This window comes from Rhinolophus sinicus, linkage group LG04 (genome assembly GCF_036562045.2).
Source record: "Rhinolophus sinicus isolate RSC01 linkage group LG04, ASM3656204v1, whole genome shotgun sequence".
Taxonomy (NCBI): Eukaryota; Metazoa; Chordata; class Mammalia; order Chiroptera; family Rhinolophidae; genus Rhinolophus; species Rhinolophus sinicus.
Genome location: NC_133754.1, coordinates 122329052 through 122351725, shown reverse-complemented (window position 1 = coordinate 122351725; position 22674 = coordinate 122329052).

Below are 22674 nucleotides of genomic sequence, written 5' to 3'. Positions count from 1 at the left end.
GGTAAGTAACTTTTGTTAGGTCATTTGCCTACCGTGTTTCCCTGAAAATAAGACCTAGCTGGACAATCAGCTCTAATGTGTCTTGGAGCAAAAATTAATATAAGACAGGGTATTACATTATACTATATTATATTATAATTATTTTATATGTGACCCAGTCTTATTTTACTATATTAATCTTATATTAATTTTTGCTCCAAAAGACACATTAGAGCTGATTGTCCGGTTAGGTCTTATTTTCAGGGAAATACAGTATATAGAACCCGATCCACAACCTGCAGCAACCTGCCTGGGAAACTGACTCCCTCATCTATAGTAAACAGCCCAGGAAGGTAGCCTGCTACAAGTCAGACATGCAGAAAGCCAGATGGCTATGTCTAGAAACAATCCAAAAAGACAAACAGTAATTCTGTAGCAATCAGCTCCAAAAGGCCAGGACTTCAATAACAACTGAGAGCTTCCGTAAATTTTGTCTCTGTTCTCAATTTAGAACTAACCAGAGAAAGCCAAATATGTACCCATCTCATAGGATACCCTGCTTCTCAGCCTGTCTACACCTTCCCTATGCCAACAGCCTCCAATCAGGGCATATCTGAAGCCTCCCCTTACCTCCCTCATCCCCATTCACTCCTATGCCTGCCTTTGAGTCTCTGCCAAAATGAAAGTGATGGTGGCTGACTCTTTTGCTACTATACAGCAAGCTTCAATAAATAGCCTTGCTTTTCTCACTTGGTTAGTTTTCGTTTATTTCCCCACACCCTAGAGCAAGTCACCCTCAGCTCTTCCTCCACAATATAGAAGACTGAGTCTCTGGGGCTTTGGCTAAATGGGGCTTCTCCTATCCCTGATCCAGTAGAGTGGTCCTTGCGAAATGTTCTTTCTGATCAGATCAAGCCTGAGTTTAAAACCCTCCCATTGTACTTAGAATAAAATGCAAATGAATACCTAACCCTAAATGCCCTACAGGGAGTGTTTCCTGCCTACTTTTTAAAATTTCATCTCTTGACTTTCTCCCCTTTATTCACTTTGTTTTGCTTATACTGTCTTAGTTTGGTTCCTTCAACCCGTCAACCTCTGTTGTGCCTTAAATCCTTTGCGTTTCTTTCCCACATCTTGCAAGACTAAAACCTTGCATTTTCAACTCTGCAAAGATATCTCACACCTCGCAATCTAAAGTAGTTCCTCCCTTCCCTATCCCACCCCTTAACTTCTCTATTGCTATGTTTTGTTTTCCTTAAAACATTTATCAGCATCTGAAAGTATCTTGTTTATTTTCCACCTGTTTATGATCAGTTTTTTTTGCCACTTGTCTAAATGTACTCTGTTATAGTAGAAACTCCATCTGACATCTTGTCAGTTAAAGTTGTAGCGTAAAGATGGCATTTTTTTTTTCTCTAACGACATTTATTTGTTTTATCGCTCAATTTCTAATGTTTTCTAAATGGGGAAGAGGTGGTGTTGATAGGCTCTGCTGAACATCCCCAGCAACATATATAGAGGTTTTTTTTTCCATTGAAGATGGGATTATGCTCTATATCATATTTGACCTTCTGTTTCTCTTCATCTTACCCTGTTTGTACATATTGGCTCCTTTGTTCATCTAATAATTCAAATATGCATTATTTGAGTGTTACCATTGGAATGACTATTTCTAATATTTTATTATTATAAATAGTGATACAATAAATATGTTGCTCTTGTGTTTATTTGTACAAGTATGTCCGTAGAATAGTATTAAATGTGGATTTTATCTTAAAGACTATGCCTATTTTAAATTTGACAGATATTGCTGAATTGCTTTCTAAAGAGCTGTACAAATTTCTACGCTTCTTCACAGCACCTATTTCTCCGTATCTTAAGCAACACTGGATATTGCCAGACATTTTGTTTGGGTCAATCGATATGTGAAACATGATATTACATTACTATTTTAACTTTTTTATTCAACATATGAGACTGAACATGTTTATATGTATGCATATGTGTTGGTCATTTGTATTTTTTTCTGGAAATTGCCATATCATATCATTGCTCTTTAAAAATATTGAATTGTCTTTATCTTAATGATTTTAGGAGCTCTTTAAAATATTCTAACATTATTTCTTTTCACTCTTATATATGATGTAAATATTTCCCATTTGTTACTTCTCTTCAACTTTGCTTCTGGCATCTTGTAACCAAATCTATCATGTTTTTCCTCGTTGCTCTTAGATTTTGTGTCTTGTCAATGAAAAACTCTTTCAATCAAAAATTATAAATATTTCCCTATAGCTTCTTCTAGTAGTTTTATAGATTTTTAATGTTCAAATTGTTCATCCATCTATACTTCAGTCTAACTGTAAGTGATCTAAATTAAATTTTCCCTCAGTAGATAGCCAACTGTCTCAACATTATTTACTGAGCTGTCAATTTTCCACCACTGATTTGAAATGTTAAATTTATCTTATACTAAATATCCATATATATGCACGGTTATTTGATTTTTATTCTTTCTCTTTGAGGCAAAATTTAAGAATAGGATATATACAAATTGAAAAATAGGATACATACGAAAACAGCACAAATTATAAATAAACACCTTGATGATTTTTACAAAGCGAACATACCATATAACCATCAGCTAAGTCAAGAAATAAAATCATCACTATTTCAGAAACCTCCATTTTTAAGGTAGTCAATCATATCTTAAAATATTGACAACCATGCCTTTTAATAAAATATTATTCTTTTGCTCCTATTGTAACAGAAAGATCTCCAGAAATGTTAGAAGCAAAGACCTCCTGGTCTTGTTCTTGCTTTAAATAGGGAATTCCTTTGATCTTTTATTATTATTATTATTATTATTATTATTATTTTTTCTTTTTAGATTTTTTTTTTTTTTAATTGGGGAAGGGGAACAGGACTTTATTGGGGAACCGTGTGTACTTTCAGGACTTCTTTTTTCCAAGTCAAGTTGTTGTCCTTTCAATACCAGTTGTGGACGGTGCTGTTCATCTTCAAATTGTTGTTCTTTCTGTCTTAGTTGCGGAGGGCCAGCTCAGTTCCAGGTCCAGTTGCCGTTGCTAGTTGCAGGGGCACAGCCCACCATCCCTTGCGGGAGTCGAACCGGCAACCTTGTGGTTGAGAGGACGTACTCCAACCAACCAAGCCATTCGGGAGGCAGTTCAACTCAAGGTGCCGTGTTCAATCTTAGTTGCAGGGGGCACTGCCCACCATCCCTTGCGGGACTCGAGGAATCGAACTGGCAACCTTGTGGTTGAGAGCCCACTGGCCCATGTGGGAATCGAACCGGCAGCCTTCGGAGTCAGAAGCATGGAACTCTAACCGCCTGAGCCACCTGGCCGGCCCTGATCTTTTATTATTAAATATGACGCTTGCAGCAGGTTCTTGGTAGATTCTCCCCAGTAAAATAACAGAAAAATTATTTTTCTATTCCAAGTTTATGAAGATTTGAAAAGACATGCATAGGAATTAAGTTTTTGTGAGTCATTAAACAGAATGTCCAAAGGTGACCTTGTTTAGGCTGGCTTTCTTGGACATTAGGCTAACTGGAACAAGGATGCCTCTTCTACTTAGGAGAGAACTCACTGAAATTCAGCTTCTACCCCCTCGCTGCCCCACTTTCCCAAGAGGGGCTGCAGCATCCTACTGTCCCAATGTCTTACTGAAGACTGGCTTTCCCAGGTAATTTTCTGTAATCTGCTTTCACTCCAAACCCAGAGAGCCTGATGGAAGTAGCCTGTGTTCTCTCTCCCCCCGAGTTTGACCCTCATGCATGAGTTATAGGGAAGAGAGATGAGGATGTGAAGGTGTAGTAGAGGGGGGTTAAGGTGCCTTCACTAGAACAGCCTACATGTGCTTTGGGTCAGCAGGGCCCTAGTTTGGTCAGCTCCCCTGTGATGTGTTAGGAGAATTAGGGGTGTCCATCTATGCCATCTCTTCCCTTGCTAATTACTGATATACCTGCTTCCCCTTTCCCCCCAAAAGTATATTCCTTAAACTATACTGTGTGACATTGTGAAATTCATCCTGAACTTTGTGGGTACATTTGGTGCCTCAGATTGGATCCACCAGGTGGGGAAATTATATAAAATGTTGCAGCATTTATCGAGATTGTCATGTTTTTAAACCAATCTGTTAATGATTTAAGTTGTATTAATAGATATTTTATTATAAAACTTTTCTTTCTTGTGATAAACCCTAACATGATACAATCCTGAGCCTGATTGGCCAATATTTATTTATCATGAGTGAGAAGAATCTATAGTAGACAATAATAATTTTGATTCAGAGTTTGATAAGCGTTTCATCTTTATTCCTATAGTCTGAATAACTTTGAATAGCAAAGAAGTTACCTGTTCTTTCTAAGTTTGGTAGAACTGATCTCTAAGACTGGGGCCTTGTGCATTTTGGGGAAGGGTAGATATTGAGTATGCTTTCAATACATTTTTTCATTATTGTTTATTTTAGGTTTCCTATCTCTTTTTTAACTCAAACTTTGTAGCTTGAGCCTGTCTGGGAAATTTTCTATTTCATCTAATTTCTCCCACCCCAACCTATTGGAATCAATCTCTATGTTATTGTCTTTAAAAAATGTCTTCTAAAGTTCTGAGAACCTAGCGTATTGTACTTTGCAGAAGTGATTAAGGTTATGGACCTTTTTTGTTCCTAATTTTATTTATTGATACATTTTTTTCTAAAAAAGATTTTCTAAAGAACTAGTTTTAAAATTGTTTCAGGTTTTTTCTAATTTTAACTCATTAATTTTTCCATTATCTTTATAAATACCAACTATTTATTATAGGCTGATTTTGTTACTAGTATTTTGCTTTTTATATTAAATGCTTAGTTTATTTATTTCAATTTTTTCTAATATATGCATTTAAGTCTATGTTTTTTTGATAAGTGGTTCTCTGTTCATCACATAGATTTTGTCAGTAATTTCTTAATAATCTCTAATTTCATTTTTTATTTCCTTTTCAATGTAAGAAATTTATAAGGGTATTTTTAAATTTCAAAGAGAGAAATTTTATTTTTGCTGTTTTTCAGTACATATATCGAGCATCTTGTTTTTGGTTTGTAATATACCCACTTTTCTCCCAAGTCAGTACATTCAGTAAGTTCTGCATTCTCCTAAAAGTTGCATTGCATTAAGTTTTATGGATGTATCACAATTTATTTAACCATTACCATAAAGGTGAAAATTTAGATTTTTTAGAATTTTGGCTCTTGCAAAGAGTGCAGCAAAAACATTCTGTATCTCTGTGCATATGTGCGAGTATTTCTTCAGGAGAGCATTCTAGGAATCATAGGGCAAAAAGCTCATATTTTAAATTAGATATCATCTAATGGGACTCTAAAAGGCTTTATTAATATATGTACACAACAATGCTGTTTTCCTTCATCCTCGCCATCAATAGATATTGTCAATTGTGTGTGTGTGTGTGTGTGTGTGTGTGTGTGTGTGTGTGTGTTAGGCAAAATAATGACCCCCAAAGACGCTATGTTCTTATTCTGAGAACGTGGCGTATTATACTTTGCAGAAGTGATTAAGATTATGGACTTTGAGATGGGAGCAATTATCCTCATTATCCTGTCCAAGTGGGCCCAATATCATCACACAAGCTCTTAGAAATGGAAGAGGGAGGCAGAGTATAGGGTCAGAGAAATGCAACATGAGGATTTGACTCATTATTGCTGGCTTTAAAAATGGAAATAGGAAACCATGAGCCAGAGAATGTGGTAGCTTCTAAAAGCTGGGAATGGTCCTTAGTTTATAGCAAACAAGCAAACCAGGACCTTAGTCCTATAACCATAGGAACTGAATTCTGCAAACAACTTGTATAAATAGGAAACATCATTCCCTAGAGCCTCCAGAAAGTAAGGCGGCCTGCCATCACCTTGATTTTAACCAGTTGAGATCTATGTTAGATTTCTGACCTATAAAACTGTAAGGTAATAATAAATTTGAGTTGTTTTAAGCTATTAAATTGTGATAAAATGTTACAGCAGAAATAGAAAACTAATACAGTGATGCTTGGATCTTCCTTCCCTCAGAAGTAGTAAAATGAAGCATTTTGTTTTTAATTTATGGTGTTGAATTGTGATTTAAGAAATGTGGTCTAAGTTCTTATTTAAAATTTTGTCGATATTTTATCTGAGGCCTAGGGTACCAGGGTGGGTTCTGTCTCCTGATTGGATGCTGATTAACACCCTAGTATATGTAAATATTCCATTTTTATCTGAAATAATACATACTCACTCTTGGGTACAAAATTCTATATTGCTATTAAGGATCTATTAGATCAAACTTAAATAGTTATTTAAATCCTTTATATCTTTGCTCCTTTTTTATTTTTTCACTATTTGTTTTCCACTCTTTCAGCTTTTATGCTTATTGTCTTTCTCTTTTCAATTTCCTATAGTTCTTTTTTCTTATTTTTTCCCTTTAGTGGCTTGAAGTTATATTCTCTATTTCTATTCTTTTGATATTTTCCCCTGATATACCATGTATACTTAAGCAAAAATCTAATGTTCACATATTAACATCCTTCCTTCACAATTAAAGAACATTTGACCTTCTGAATAATATGCTAGAACATTTCAGTACTGTGTCTTTGTTTAACCTTCAAAATTACACATTGTAATTATTATTGTTATTATTAGCTAATACAGACTATTTTAACTAGATTTATCTACATGTTAATAGTTTCTTTTTTATTTGTCTTTGGTGTATTGCAGATACATTACAACTTTCAAGGTGTAGATTTCTTCTTATCTTATTTGGAATACATTGTGTTTCTTGTATTTGTGGATTCATCATTTTCCTCAGTTCTCAAAAATTCTGTCATTAACTCTTCAAACAGTCCCTGTCCTCTGTTTTCTTTATTCACTCCTGGGAATTTGATGTGATGCGTGTTAGATCTTATTTTATTCTCTAGGTCTCTTGATTTCATTTCATATTTTTAATTCTTTTTATTTTCCATGCTGCCATTAATTGTGTTTATCAGTGTGTCATATGCTGCCTTCTCCACTGATATATTGTTCTCAACAATTTTATTTTACATTTTCAAAATTCTATTTGCTTATTGTAAAAATCTGCCTGGTCACTCTGGATAGTATTCTCTTGTTTGTGCATTTTGGTATTTCCATTTTTTAAAAAATGTATTTAACTATCTTATATAAGTTATTTTATACTGCATATATGATCATTTTAATACCCGAAGTTCTTGGGCACTTAAATTTGTGTGTATTATTGATGTTGAGTTTCATTTACAGAAACTTGTTTCCTTCAGTTTACATTCCCTTGACTGTAGGCTCATCGATGTTTGATCTGAATCTGTGGTAATTTTAAGGGCCTAAATTAATGATAGTGTCACCTTAGAGTATATTTACTATTGTTTCTTCTGGAGACTAGAGGGTACCCGTGACTTTAAACCAAGAATGTGGTCACAGGCCTGGTGCAGTGCTGGAACATCGTTTATCCATCAGGCACCTCTACCTTTCACATTTTCCTAGAACTTCCTGCTTCTTTTTCAGGTATAGCTATATTTTTTTCTCTTGGAGTTTTGCTAAATTTCCTGAACGATCAATAATACAGTAAAAGGTTGTACCCTGCCTCTAAATATTTTTAGTGAGAAATCCTTCAAGATTTCTGTTGTCCCATATTCTTTGAAGTAGAAACTACCTTTTTTGATTTCTAATAACTTTTCCTTTTTAAATTATAAATCTGTATAATTACATACATCAATAATCATTACTGTTGTAACTTCTTAATGTATTTCATCTTTTATCAGTATATAATACCACTTTTTGTCATGTCACATTTAATGCTGTTTTCCCTTGAGTGCTATTTTTTAATATTTATGTTGTCACTTTTGTTTTTCTTTTGTTATCATTTCCTTAGTATTGGTTTATTTCTCACTTATTAATTTTTTACATTTTTTCTTTTTGAAGTATTTATTGAAAAATACATTATATACACTAAACAGACTGTGTAATACTAGGGGTGCCAAAAAATATATATATACACATCTTAAGTGATGTTAACACTTTGGTCAACGTTGCTCAAGCAGTAGTTTGCCATAATCAGAAGTGTCTGGATGCTGATGGTAACCACTGAGCACCACTTGTAATTGCAGAAGTAAAACATGACTCGTATTCATCTTTTGTTATTGGTATATATTGAATATTACAATTTGAATACAGTTTTCCTTTCTTAAAATGTGTACACATTTTTTTTGGCACCCTCTGTATATTTGTACAGTTTCTTATGTATGGTTTCATTTCTCATTTTCAGTTCTTTAGGGCCCTGTCAGTCTAAAGATTTAAATTTTCAGTTAAGGAAAATAAATTATTTATTTTCTCCTTATATTCTCTTTCTTTCCTATTCATTTAAAGTTTCAATAGATTCTGGGATTTCTGGATCTATCTTACATTTTAAAAGTTATTATTTCCTACAATTTCTTTTTCCATTTGCCTTGAGTAATGGGATAATCTCATATTTGAATCTTTCAGTAAACTGAATCTTTCAGTAACTAATTTTCAACTATATCTATTCTGCTATTCAGCCATTTTATTAGAATTTTATTTTAGCAAATATATTTTGAAAGTTTCAATTACTCTCTTTTATTGTAGCTTATTTATTTACTTATTTATTTTTTATTTTTAAAATATAGAAGTAATATCCTCAAAACTTTCTGAGACTATTTTTTAAATGTAATTTTTAAATTTCCACTTTTTCATGTATTAATTCTGATCTCTGGAAATTAGTTCTATATCTGACTTCATTACTCTCTTATCTTCCTTTGTTTTACTTTGTTTGTCTATCTTAATTTTTGATTGCCCATTTGTATTCATAGAATAGGATTCACAATAACCTTATCAGTAGCTATCATTATAGTGTCTGAGGATCTCCTTCTTAAGACAGTGGTTGTGGTTTCTTTTACAGGTATTAGAGCTTTTTATGGTTTTGTAAAAGTAGGGCTTGAGTCTTATAACTGCGTGGCATTTTTGTTGGATGGATTTTTGTTTTTTATGAGGAGACTCTTTGTCCTTTGTGATGGCTGTAAGTTACCTGGGTCAAGGTCTTAATTCACTTGTCTTAGGGCTCATTCTGTATCTCCCTGGAGTAGAACGAAGTGGTGAATGAATCAGCCTTTTTCCTTTTCTCCCAATTCCCATTGCTTATGAAGTTGCTTTTGGTTTGTAAGGAAAAACTCACGTTTGGGGTGGTGCTCTGTTTTGTGATTTTGGGTTCCTTCCGCGGCTTTTGGTTTCTTAGCGCTGTTGGATTTTGTTTAACATTCTACGCACACACACACACACACGCACAGTTGCTTGCTCTGGCCCAAGAGGGACTGCCCTCAGCCCGAATGGGTGAAAGAACTGCGCATGTGCAGGCCACAAATCTGTAGCCTTCCAAGAGCCTGAAGCCAGCGATGCAGGCTTCTGGTGAGGAACCCTGAGGCCCCAGTTTGATGTCTCCCAAGGTCTAAGGCTGTAGTTAGGTGAACGTGCCATTTCAATCTGCAATAAGAAAATAGGGTGTGTCAGGCCAGCAAAATACCTGAATGGGAGCCGCCTGATAATAACCCGGTGCTGTCAGCTTCCTCGGCCTGTTTCTCTTCTTCCTGCAGATGTGATCGCAGTGCCCTCCTAAGACCAGTAGTCTCTACATCCTGGCAAACCACAGACCACATCACCCTTACCTGCCTAGTGCCTCTGATAGCTAAGGGAGCAGGGCACCGGAGCTCAGTTACCACCTGGGCACACGCAGATGTAGGACTTCTGTGGGACTGGTGGTACTCCACACCCCCGATTCCACACCCCTACACCCCAGAAAAATACTTATTACAGCCTCTACAGTCCACAAGGCACCTACATTTCACTAACACGCACCAGCCTTCCAGAACAATGGTTTAATGCCCTTAATGAACTATGGTAGAGCAGACATTTTCACAACTAGACCCGAGCAGCTATTGCATTGAATAAAATGGCCTTCTCAGAACAAATTGAGCCCAAGGAAAAAAACGGCCCTTAATCCCTGAACCCAAGGTATACGAATGAGTACACAGTGCACAGCTGGTCCTAAGTCACCTTGGGCTCTCCAGCTGGACGCAGTTCTGGAGAAAAAGCAAGATGCTCAGTCAAATTAGTGCACGTCACACATGAGGGAGAAAAAAATGTAACACACACACCTCACTCTCTCACACAAAATACAACAAACAAACAACACCACGGCACTCACGCACATCCTCAGGACTAGTTCTTCCTCCCCACTTCTGAAAGGTGACTGAAATTTGTCCCAGGAGATCATTTCTGTTTGTTCTGGAGCTTTTGCCTTGAAAAGCAGCCCCAGGGCATATCTGTCTATTTCTGACCCAGCCCATCTATCAACACCCAGTGATGGGGGAGCTGGCTCTTCACCTCTCTATCAGGAAATATTCTTTCTTTTGAGTACTATGTAGGATGCTCAAGGGAGAGGCTGGACCACGTCTGGATGGGTGGACTGTGGGCAAACAGGGAACAGTGGGAGCCTACAAGGTGTGGTACGTGACTTCGAGTGTGTGAGGGGAGGCAGTGTGAGTCCTGATGAAGGGGCAGGGAAAGGATGGGCTAAGATTAGCTGAGTGTCAGGGGTGGCTCAGAGAATGCTAGAATCAGGCTGGAGGTGCTGCAGCCACAGCACTTCCCGAGGAAGCAGGTTCTCGCGGGATCTCGTGAGATCTCCGGGAGAGCGCGGAGTCCGAGGGCGAGAAACACCTGGTGCTGCTGAAGGTTCCTCACTCCAGATTCTTTCATAAGGAGTTTGGCTTACATCACACAATCCCCAAAGCTCGTGGGACTTTTGAATCCAGTCAGAGGTGCGGTGAAGTGGAGCCTAGGCCCAGAGGCCCAGCCAGGTGCAGGGAACGTGATCTGTCCCAAATGGCGCGCAGAGGAGTCAACGGCACATGAATGGGCCCCAAAATTACAGCCTTCCAGGAGCTGAAGGACCCGGGGCAGCGACGTGGGCGTCTTGGTTGGAATCCTGGGGCCCCCAGTCCAACCTCTGGTAAGGTCTAAAGTTGCATAAACTCGATTACATTTTATACTTTTAAAAATAACAGCTTTTAAAAAAATCTATAATATACATAGCATACAATTCACCCATTTAAAGTGTACAATTTACTCAAAATGTTGTTGAACCATCATCACTATCTAACTTCAGAAGAGTTTTCAGAAAACATTTTATCACCCTCGCCAAATAAACCCCCTCTATTGGCAGCCACTTTCCAGTCATTGTTCCCCTTAGCGACAACTAATTTATTTTCTGTCCTGATGGATTTGTCTGGTTTGGGAATTTCATATAAAAGGAATCGTACAATATGTAGTCTTTTATGTCCGGCTTGTTCTGCTTAGCATGACGTGTTCAAGGTTCATGCACGTTGTACCATGTATCAGTACTTCTTTCCTTTATATTGTTGAATAACATTCCATTATGTGGATATTACCACTTTTGTTTATCCATTCATAAGTTGTTTTGACCTTTCGATTATTATGAATAATGCTGCTATAAGTATTAATACACAGCTTTTGTGTGGATGTATGTTTCATTTGTCTTGGGAATATACCTAAGACAGGAATTGTTGGTTCATATGGTAACTCTATGTTTAACAATTTGGGGAATTGCCAAACTGTTTTACAAAGTGGCTATATCATTTTGCATTTCCACCAGATATGTATGAAGCTGACAATTTCTCTACATGTTTGCCAACACTTGTTATTATACATATTTTTTGATTATAGCCATTCTAGTGGGGTGAAGTGGTACCTCATTGTGGTTTTAATTTGCATTTATCTGATAGCTAATTTTATAGAGTATCTTTTTCACGTGCTTATTGGTCATTTATATATCTTCTTTGAAGAAATGTCTATTTAGATCCTTGCCCATTTTTAAATTGGGTATTTGTGTTTTCCTTGAATTGTAAGTGTTCTTTATATATTCTAGATACAAATCCCTTGTTATATATATGATTTGCAGATATTTTCTTCAGTTCTGTGGGTTGTTTCTTCTTGAGGTTTTCTTTTGATAATAAACATTTTTAATATTGACTAAGTTCACTTATCTATTTTTCTTTGGTTGCTTGTGCTTTTGATATCACATCTAAGAAACCATTACCTGATCCAAGGTTACAAAAATTTACTTCTATGCTTCTTCTAACACTTTTATAGTTTTAGTTCTTAAATTTAGATCTATGATCTTATTGAGTTAATTTTTGTATATGGTGTGAGGTAGAGACATTTTTCTAATAATATTCTTTAATTCTTTGGATATGATTTAACATAATTATAATAGCTGATTTAAAGTCTGTGTCTAGTAATCTGGGCTTCCCAGGGACAGTTTCTATCTCTTTCTTTTTCCCTCTGTACATTGGCCATACAGTATGTCCTCACTTAAAATCATAGATAGGTTCCGGGACTATATGCAAAACAGTTTATAATGAAACCAATTTTACTATAGGCTAATTGATAGAAGCAAGAGTTAAGTTCCTAAGCATTTCATCAACATTATAACAACATGATGGTGAATGAAACAATGTTATTTGAGGACCTGCTCTACTTTTCCTGTTTCTTTGAGCGTCTTCTACTTTTTTGTTGAAAAGTGGACATTTAAAATAATACAATGTGGTAACTTTAGATATTTCCACCACCTCCAGGGATTGTTGTTATTTGTGGCCATTTGTTTAGTGACTTTCCTGGAATAATTATGTAAAGTCTGTGTTTTGTGTCTGACTACTGATGTCTCCATTTGGTTAACCTAATAGTCAGTTCATGAATGGATAGAGATTTCCATAAATACTTTATAGGACTTGGTCTCCCAATCTGTGCTGAGGGGCTGTGTGTGTGTGTGTGTGTGTGTGTGTGTGTGTGTGTTGGCAGCATTTCTTGAATGCTCCAAGTTGCACTCTCATAATTCTGCCATGGCTTTAACTTTGCCTGTGCAGAGCTTCAAGGTCAATCAGAGATGAGAAATTAGCTTGTTCTTAGGTGTTCCTAGAAATGCACACAACCCTGAACATGCATATGGCATCTAGAGTCCAGTAATAAGTCAGAGTTTTTCAAAGTCTCCTATGGATATTTCATTCCCAAGCTTTTCCTTTAAGCTTTTTTTGGTCATCCTCTTCTTAGTTCTACCTGATATTACCTCCTCTAGCAGTTTGTATATTAAACAACTGCCACATCAATTGACATCAAACATGCTAAGTGTTTTCAGCAAATGCTTTGGAGATATGTCAGTTTGCACAGAGTGCCCTCTGCCTCAGGTCAAATAAAGACAAAACTTGAGAACGGTGTTTTTTAGGGAGATGCTAGACAGGTCAAATAGTGGTATTCTTTGGAGAATAAGCTTTTGGGGAAGTTCCAAACTCATTCTGCCCTCTCTGGTGGTTGCCAGGCCCAAGGGTTCCCCAGCTGCCACCATTGTGAAACTGTTGGTGTTCAAGGATACTGCAAGTCTGGGAAGAGGAAATGTGATTAGGGTAAGTTGAAAAAAAAAAAAAAAAAGCTGTTCTTACCAAGTTTCAGCTGGTTTTCTTGAATAAATACTCACTGGATTCTTTCAAGTCTTTAATTGATTTCAGGGTTCTGAAAAAGTTAATTTTGATAATTTTTTGTTCTTTCTAATTGCTTTAGATATTCAGAGGTTCTATTTATCATTCTTGAAGTGTTGTGATGTACTGAAGGTTGATTATTTTCTAATTTGGTGCTTTTGTTACACTCTTAATTTTGAAAACATTCAAAATAAGAATAATACAGAGATTGCCATAAATAAACATAAGAGACAACAATGTACAGTAGTCCCCCCCTTATCCACCGTTTCTCTTTCAGTAGTTTTAGTCACCCATGGTCAACTGCAGTCTGAAAATATTCAATGGAAAATTCCAGAAATAAACAACTCATAAGTTTTAAATTGCATGCCATCCTGCGTAGCATGATTACATCTCCCACCGACCCCTCTGTCCTGCCTGTGACGTGAATCATCCCTTTGTCCAGCACATCCAAGCTGTAGACGCTACCTACCCAGTTAGTCACTTAGTAGCTGTCTTTGTTATCACATTGACTATTATAGTATCGCAGTGCTTATGTTCAAGTGACCCTTATTTTACGTAATCATGGCCCCAAAGTGTAAGAGTTGGGAAACTGGCAATTTGGATATGCAGAGAGAAGTTGAGAAGCGTTTCCTTTAAGTGAAAAGGTGAAAGTTCTTAGTAAGGAGAGAAAAAAAATTATATGCTGATGTTGCTAAAATCTACAGTAAGAACACATCTATCTGTAAAATTGCCTAATTTATAAGTTAAGCTTTATCATAGATATGTATGTATAGGAAAAAAACAGTATATAGAGGGTAATAAAAATGTATTCACATTCTAAGAAAGGAAAAGACTGTATGAAAATTGTAATACTCAATATATACTGATAACAAAAGATGAATACAAGTCGTGTGTACATTTTTTGGCATCCCCGGTATATACGGTTCAGTACTATTCGTGGTTTCAGGCATTCAGTAGGGGTCTTGGAACATCTCCCCTGTGGATAATGGCGGACTACTGTATCTAGCTCTCATAACCTTTTTATTGTTGTACTTTTAAGACTCTATCAATAATAAAAAATTATCATGGCTTGATTACTTGATTGTTTCTGTCCGAAGGGGTTTTCTATCTTTAAGAAGCATTGAAGTAATTGATGACTTAGGTTCATGGCTAAGAGCTCCAGCTTTGTTTTCTGAAAAACATGAGTTTAATCTTTGTTTTCTTCTAAGTGTATGACTTTAGACATATAGTTAATGTCTCTGACTTTCAATCTTCTCATTTATAAAGTAGAAAGCATAATATATACCTCATAGGGTTATGTTGAAGATTGAATGACAAAATGTATGCCAAGCTCTTTTCTCAATAAATGGTACCTGTTATTATTTAAAATTGAAGCTGGTGATTTAGATATAATTTCAGTAGGGGAAACTAGCAGGTGGGATGGTTTGTTCATTGTCAGAAATTTAACATCCTCCCACATCTTTCATTTGGTTACTTTGAAAATTTCCACATTAATTTTTTCTGCTGTGATTTCTTTTGGTATTATTTATTTATATATTTCAATTCCAAAGAACAGTAGTGAGAGTCCTTCCTCAGATAGTATCTCCAACAGTTGCATTGATCTGCTTTTTACCTAGCACCAGGAATCCTAATAGATGTTACTTTTTATCCAGATTGAGCAGTAGGTTGACCAGTAGTAGTAGGTTTAACACTTCATGTAACATAATAAGTATATTATGTTATACTTATTACAACATGCCTGTAATAAACACAGATGTTTCAAGGAATGTTATCTGTGTTTACTAGTTAAGTATATATAACCAGTCCTAGATAGCAGTATCATCCAAATGTTCAAATATTACTTGCTTTTGTATTTTCCAATATCAGATTATGCTGTTACCCAGTCACGGGTACTAAATTTACTGAATAGATAAAATGAAAAGGGTGTCACTTTTATAAATTTGAGTAGTACTAACACAAATTATAAATAACAAGAATTAAGTTCAGTAGTACACAAATAACAAACATTTAAATTAAGCAAATGTACATACAAACATTTATTTAAATTGTTTTCTCAATTAAATAGAATAAAAGCATCCCACACAATCTTGCTTTTGGGACTCACAATAAATATTATCCAACTATGTTGTTTAGCTATATTTCAAATCCTGAGTACTTGATGAGCACATATTAATGATAAAATTATAATTTTTGTTACTAATCCTTAACTTTGAGTTGCCAGCTAGAAAGTTTATTAAAAGTAGGATATGTAGAGAATATCAATTGCTTTACAAAGTGTGTGAATTTTGTCAGTCAAATGTGATTGTTTTTTTCAAGGATTAGGGCATCTCCTTCGTCTAGGCCTGTGCTTCTTGGTGCGTTTTGGTGATGATCATCTCTGCTATCCGTATGTATGATTTAAGGAAATAGTTATTTTCTAGCATATTGTATACACAATTTGAAATGAAAAATATTAATCTTTTTTTCAGGACTGAAAGAAATTAGAGTGTGAGCCTAGAGTATGTGTGGGGAAAAAAAAGGTAATTGGAATAGTACCAAACTCAAACATTATAGGCCAGAGTATTCCCATAGTCATCTAATCATTTGGCTGTCCTTTTATTTATAGGCAAATGGGTCTAGAATTATTTGACAAGTGGCATCTATAGTGCTTTCTCTAGGTTTTGCCCCATAGTAAAAATTGGAGGAAGGCTAATATTGATTGAGGGACTACAATGATCCAGATGTAGTGATGAGAAGTTCTTCACACATTATTTAAACTTTACCCAGTCATTAGGAATAGTCATTACTATTTTCTTTTTCATATGAGGAAATTTTTGCTTACAGGGGTTAAATATTTGGCCAAAGGTCAAACTACTAGTAAAGATGGAACCATGATACCAAGCAGGGTGTGCAAAATGCCTAATTCCATGTCGTTTTCAATATACTTTCCTGAGAGTAGTAAATGCCCAGATGAAGGAGATAGAACATTATGTAACTCTGAGGGTAGCAGTAGTGGTTCACGAATGGCAGCAGCAATACCTTTCCCCAATGCTGACAGATAAGGAAATATAAACCAGGCTATGTTACTTGCCCTCATCCTTCTTTTCCTCACCACCCTCACACACATTTAAAGAATTTGTTTTTGTAGTTGTCTATAAAAAAAAAACACACAAAAAAAAACAAAACCTAAATATATCTCCCATTTCTGCCATATAGAATGACTGCGTGTCCAAACATAAAGAGCCTATTGAACATCTGACTTAATAAAATTCACTTATTTCTTAAAAAAAAATAAAAAAAAAATCACTTATTTCTTAATGGGGACACAAATATTTCTCATTATTTTATATTTTATTTCCTCTATAGATCCAGAGTTCAATGTGAGGTACCTATTCAGTGACTGGAGCACATTTATTATCTTCTTATGCTAAATAATTTCTGTGGCCTACCCAGATCCCATACTATGTTCCTCTCTCTCATTCTGTGTTCTGGGAGGCTGACCTTCGTGAAATACATCAATGTGATCTCCTGTTTTCTGGCTTCTTGTTGGGTTTTCCAGTGGCAGTCATCATCAGCAGATTGGAGGGTAATAGGAGAATAAGATTGGGTATTTTTTTCTTCCTGATTTGCCATAAGGTGCTTGAATCTATCTACAACAGACCACTGCTGCTTTAACTATAGTTAACTCTAGTCAAGTTCCAGCAACTTTTCCCTCTCCATTTTCTTCAGACCTGGGAGTAATAGCAACTATGGCTTGCCGGTTTTCCTTATGCTTGCCTACAATCTTGTAAGTAGTCCCCTTATTTGTCCCTTTTGAGTGTGAAATCTGTTTCCTCCTGAGAGCCTGACTGACACACAGCTAAATACTTAGCAACATACTAGCCTGTGTACTCTAGACAGAACAGAGGGTGAATTTTAACTTGGAGGGGGATAGGGGTGGGGGAGACACAACTAACATGTAAAAAACAGACACCAGAACATATGTGATGAAACATACAAATACAAAGTAATATAGCCAAGTGACCCAATAATAAGTGTGGATATGGAAAAGAGAAACTAGAATTAGTGAGGTTTATTGAAACTTCAAAAATATTTAAGTATGGTAGAGTAAAGCTGATTGTTTTGTGAAATTGTCCTTGGTACAAATTCTAAACACTTTTGTTCTCAAGGTATAATACATGACTTGAATTGGATCATCTTTGATATAAACACACAGTAATTAATTTCAGAATATGATAAATGAGAGCTATGCTCTCCCTAAGACATTGAATGGTATAGTACTTATGAAATTTGCCATTCGGGTGCCTTTATGGAATTTGACTTTTGAGTGGTACAGTCCCTCTGGAAACTGACCACTGGGTGACACAGTCTTTATGCAAATTGACCTTTGGGTGGTGTAGTTCTTCAGGAATTTGATCTCAACTGGTATAGTTCTCATCTGATTTGATTTGTAAAGTCATTGGATGAATGTTCAGTGGGACATGTACTACAGTATTCAGCAAAGTCACAACTCATTTCTGATAAAGGACTGGAACCCAGAGTTTATAAAGAATAATAAGAAGACAAAGCAATTTAACAAATGGACAAGCCTCTTAAGTAGACATTTCACCAAATAGGCCCATGATAAGATGCTTAACATATAGATAATAGGGAAATGCAAGTTAAAATCATATTGAGATACCACTATAGATACATTATATGGCTAAAATTAAAAAGATTGACAATATCAAGTGATAATGGGATTGTGATACAATTGGTAATCTCATACTTTGATGACAGAAATACAAAATGATACAGCCACTTTGGAAAAAACAATATTTTATAAAGATAAATATACATCATATGATTTAGCAATTCCACTTCTAGGTATTTAACCAAAAGAAATACAAACTGGTCCACACGAAGGCCTATGCTCAAATGGTTGTGGAAGCTTTACTCATAATCACCAAAAACTGAAAACAAGATTAACGTCCATCAATTGATGACTGGATAAATAAATTGTGTTCTATTCATACAATGAAATACTATTTAGCAATACAAAGAAATAAACTACAAATACATAAGACAACATGAATGGATCTCAAAGGCATTATGCTAAGTGAATGAAGTCAGAGACAAAGGACTACATACTGTAGGATTCCATTTATATTACATTCTAGAAAAGGCAAACCTATAGGGACTGAAAACAAATTAGGGGCTGCCTGTATCTGGAGGTTAGGGGGATGATTGACCCTAAAGGGAAATAAAAGAGCTTTTTCTAGATGATAGAAATGTTCTGATTCTTGATTGTGGTGGTGTTTACATGACTACATTTATCAAAACTCATCAAAGTACATTTAAAAGAGTTTTACTGTATATAATTATAACTCAATAAAGCTGACTTTAAGGAAAAAACCCCAGCAAAGTCTACTTCTTAACGGATGGATATTCAGTTACTTTCTAAAGTTATTGATATATATTTTGATACAGGGAATATTTCAGTGTAATGCCCCTTATTTGGAATTTCCAGCTCTAAGGGATATGAGATTATTTATACTGTTGAATAGCATGTTATTGGAAAAGTAGAATAAGGTAATACATCTTATTTCTTCTGCTAAAAAAAAGCCTAACTTATTTGCTCTTGTGCAACAGAAGTACTTGTGCATATTATGAATGGTGGGCAAAGATGAAGTAGCTGAGATGTTCTAGGAGAGGAGGAAAGACTAGAGTCAATGGTCCTTGAAAATGATAATTTCCAATTAAGGAAAATAAGCAATTCAAAGAGCTACAGCTAACAAAAACTGGTTTTGCATAAATCTAAGCCAGTCAAGACTAAGGAGTTCTTTTTGGAGTTACCTGGACGAGCTCTGGAAGTAACTCCAAAAAGAACTCGTTAGTTATATCTCAGTAAAGCTGGGAATAAGAAGAAAGCTATGGGAATCATAGACATTCATGTCTATTTGTTTTTGTGTTATATTATACCCACTTCGTGGAGAGAAGAAACAAGATTTCATAAAATAAATTTTATAGATTTCTCAGCATTCGATTACTTCACAAAGCTTCAGCAAAATTAAAATAATATTTTCATGTTGGCAATCTCTGTGTTCAAAAAGCTGTGGTAGTGGTGTTGTTTTTTAATTTTTTATCTTTATGTTGGTTTATCTGATGCCTCCAACCCTTTCTGAAACAACAACAAACATTTTTATGTTTGTGTATGATTGGAGAATTACCAATATATATTTTGCTGTAATCATGTCCTCACTTAAACCGGTTCCAAGTGCATTTTACAGTCTATGTTAGTTACAGGCAGTTCTAAGAAAGGCCTGGAACTATTACCTGCTGAGTCTGGTTCTGCACTTAGACCAAACATCTCTGTAAAAAATAATTCCCACACCCCACTCTGGTTCAAGCCATTGTTTCTCAGTCTGTAAAAAATAATTTACCCAACTTTTGTTTTGGTTATTTCCACCAAACCAGAAACAACTAATAATAGCAAGTTTTTGACATTATCTGGCACCGTCAATTAAATTACATAAAGAAAAACAGAATTTCATATCTCTGAGAAGTGGGTGTATTAAATGCCGTAGATTTTTTTAGGTGATTCATTAAAATTAAAGTGGTTGAAAGCCTGCTGACAGAATCCAAAAGGAACTTGGCAGTGGGTTCCTAGTACAAAGTTTGAATAGACAGGATCTTTGCAGATTTTATTAAAGGGCGTTTCCCTCCCTTTCTGCTTTATGCAGTCCATGAAACAATTTTTGGGAGATAATTAAAAATGATCCATGTACTACCTATGGAGTCCTTTCATTTTGTCTGATTTTAATTATGGATAGGGTTAAATATGTTTGAAGGATAAAATTTTAAAAAGTTAAATTAATGATATTTCTGGCTTTTTGGAAGGATTTGAACATATTTATACATTACTTACTAGGCATTTACACACATATTTTACCTTCCCTCAAAGGGTTTATAATTTAATAGGGAAAGTAACACATACATCTAATATAAAGGCATATCTAAGTCTAATATAAGGCAAAAAATAAATTCAATGAAAGAGGCATTATAAATTTGTTATTCAGATTAGAAAAAACATAACTTCTCAGGGGCCAAGATCATGGAAGATTTCTTGTAGAGGTGGCATTTGGACTATGCCTAATAGATGATAACAGCAGGACAGGGTAAGGCATTCAAGTTAGAGGTTACAGACTAGCTGAAGACAGGGCGATTTTGGATGTGTATGGAAAACTGGGAGTGGTGCAATTTGGCTTGAAACAGAGTAATGAAATCGGAAACAAAATGAGACTCAGGTTGTATTGGGAATCTGGATGCATGACTTTGGATTTTGAATTTGATTCCATAGGCAGTTGAGGAATCAATTCATCTATTGCGTATATCTCCTTGAGCAAGGGAAACAAAAGAAAAAATAAACAAATGGGACTATATCAAATTAAAATGTTTTTGCACAGCAAAGGAAACCATCAACAAAATGAAAAGACAACCTACTGAATGAGAGAAGATATTTGCAAATGGTACATCCAATAAAGTGCTAATATCCCAAATATATAAAGAATTCATACCACTTAACACCAAAAAAACAAACAATCCAATTAAAAATGGGCAAAGTACTTAAATAGACATTTCCCCCAACAGGGACATACAGATGGCCAACAGACATATGAAAAGATGCTCAACATCATTAATCATCAGAAAAATGCAAATTAAAACACAATGAGATATCACCTGTCAGAATGGCTATTATCAACAAATCAACAAATAACAAGTGCTAGCAAGGATGTGAAGAACAGTGAATCCTCATACACTGTTGGTGGGATTGTAAGTTGGTGCAGCCACTATGGAAAACAGTGTGGAGATTCCTTAAAAATTAAAAATAGAGCTGCTATACAATCCCACATTTCTACTTCTGGGTATTTATCCAAAGAAAAGAGAAACACTAATTTGAAAACATATATGTACCCCTATGTTCGTATGTACCCCTATTACTAGCAGCATTGCTAGTGATAGCAAAGATACGGAAGCAACCTAGAGGTCCATCAATAGATGAATGGACAAAGAAGATGTGGGATATATATACCTTACATCATATATGCTGCCTAAGAGAATCACTTCAGATTGAAAGACGCACACAGATGGAAAGTAAAGGGATGGGAAAAGATAGTTCATGAAAATAAAAAGAAAAGAAAAGGAAAAACAAAAAATGTAAACTGCAGTAGCAATACTTATACCAAACAAAATAGACTTTAAAACAAAGCCTATACCAAGAGACAAAGAAGTACCCAGTAATCTCACTTCTGGGTATTTAGCTGAAGAAACCCAAAATGCTACTTTGAGGGTGTCATGCAGGGTCTCTGGTCCTGCTCCCTGCACCAGATCACAGGATATGGTGAGGCCAAAGAGGAACACCAACGGAGCCATGGATGGGGGTTCATACCACTATAGTTTCGCTGGCGGCTGGGTTGGAGATACGTGAAGCAGGCTCCACATGATGTGCAATCCGCTGTCTGCTTCTTTGCCAACCAACCAACCAACCAACCAACCAACCAACTAACCAACCAACCAACCAACCAACCGACTAACACCTTGCTAACTGCAATCCACATTTGCTAGCTCAGCCACGGCAATTATATCAGTGGCCAATGGCTAACTGGTTACAGCTGATGGCCAACGAGTTACAGCTGTACCTTTCCAAGCCAGCACCTTTCCACATGAGACCAAGAACCTGGAAACTGCTCTCTGGGACTCTGTCCCCACAGAGGGGATGTGTGCTAACCCTGGAAGCATGTGGGAGAGACTACACTGTGAACCAAGGATGATTGCCACCAGTACCAGGCCTGGAGTGACACCACAAAAAGCCAGGACACCTTGAGGTCTGCTGCCACCTGCCAGCACCCTTAAGGTTCAGCCACTGATAAAGTCTCATGAGGTAGGTAGGCAAGTTGGGTGAGGCAGGGTCTCATGGAGTAGTTCACTAGAGTGGGAAGAGTTGTCGTCAACAGGTTAATGTAGACTCTGGTTTGGTGCCTGTGCTGGGCCTGGAGCTACTCCACAAGTCTCAGAGCACACTGAAGCCAGCTGCCACCCACCTGGGGCTGGCAGACTCCAA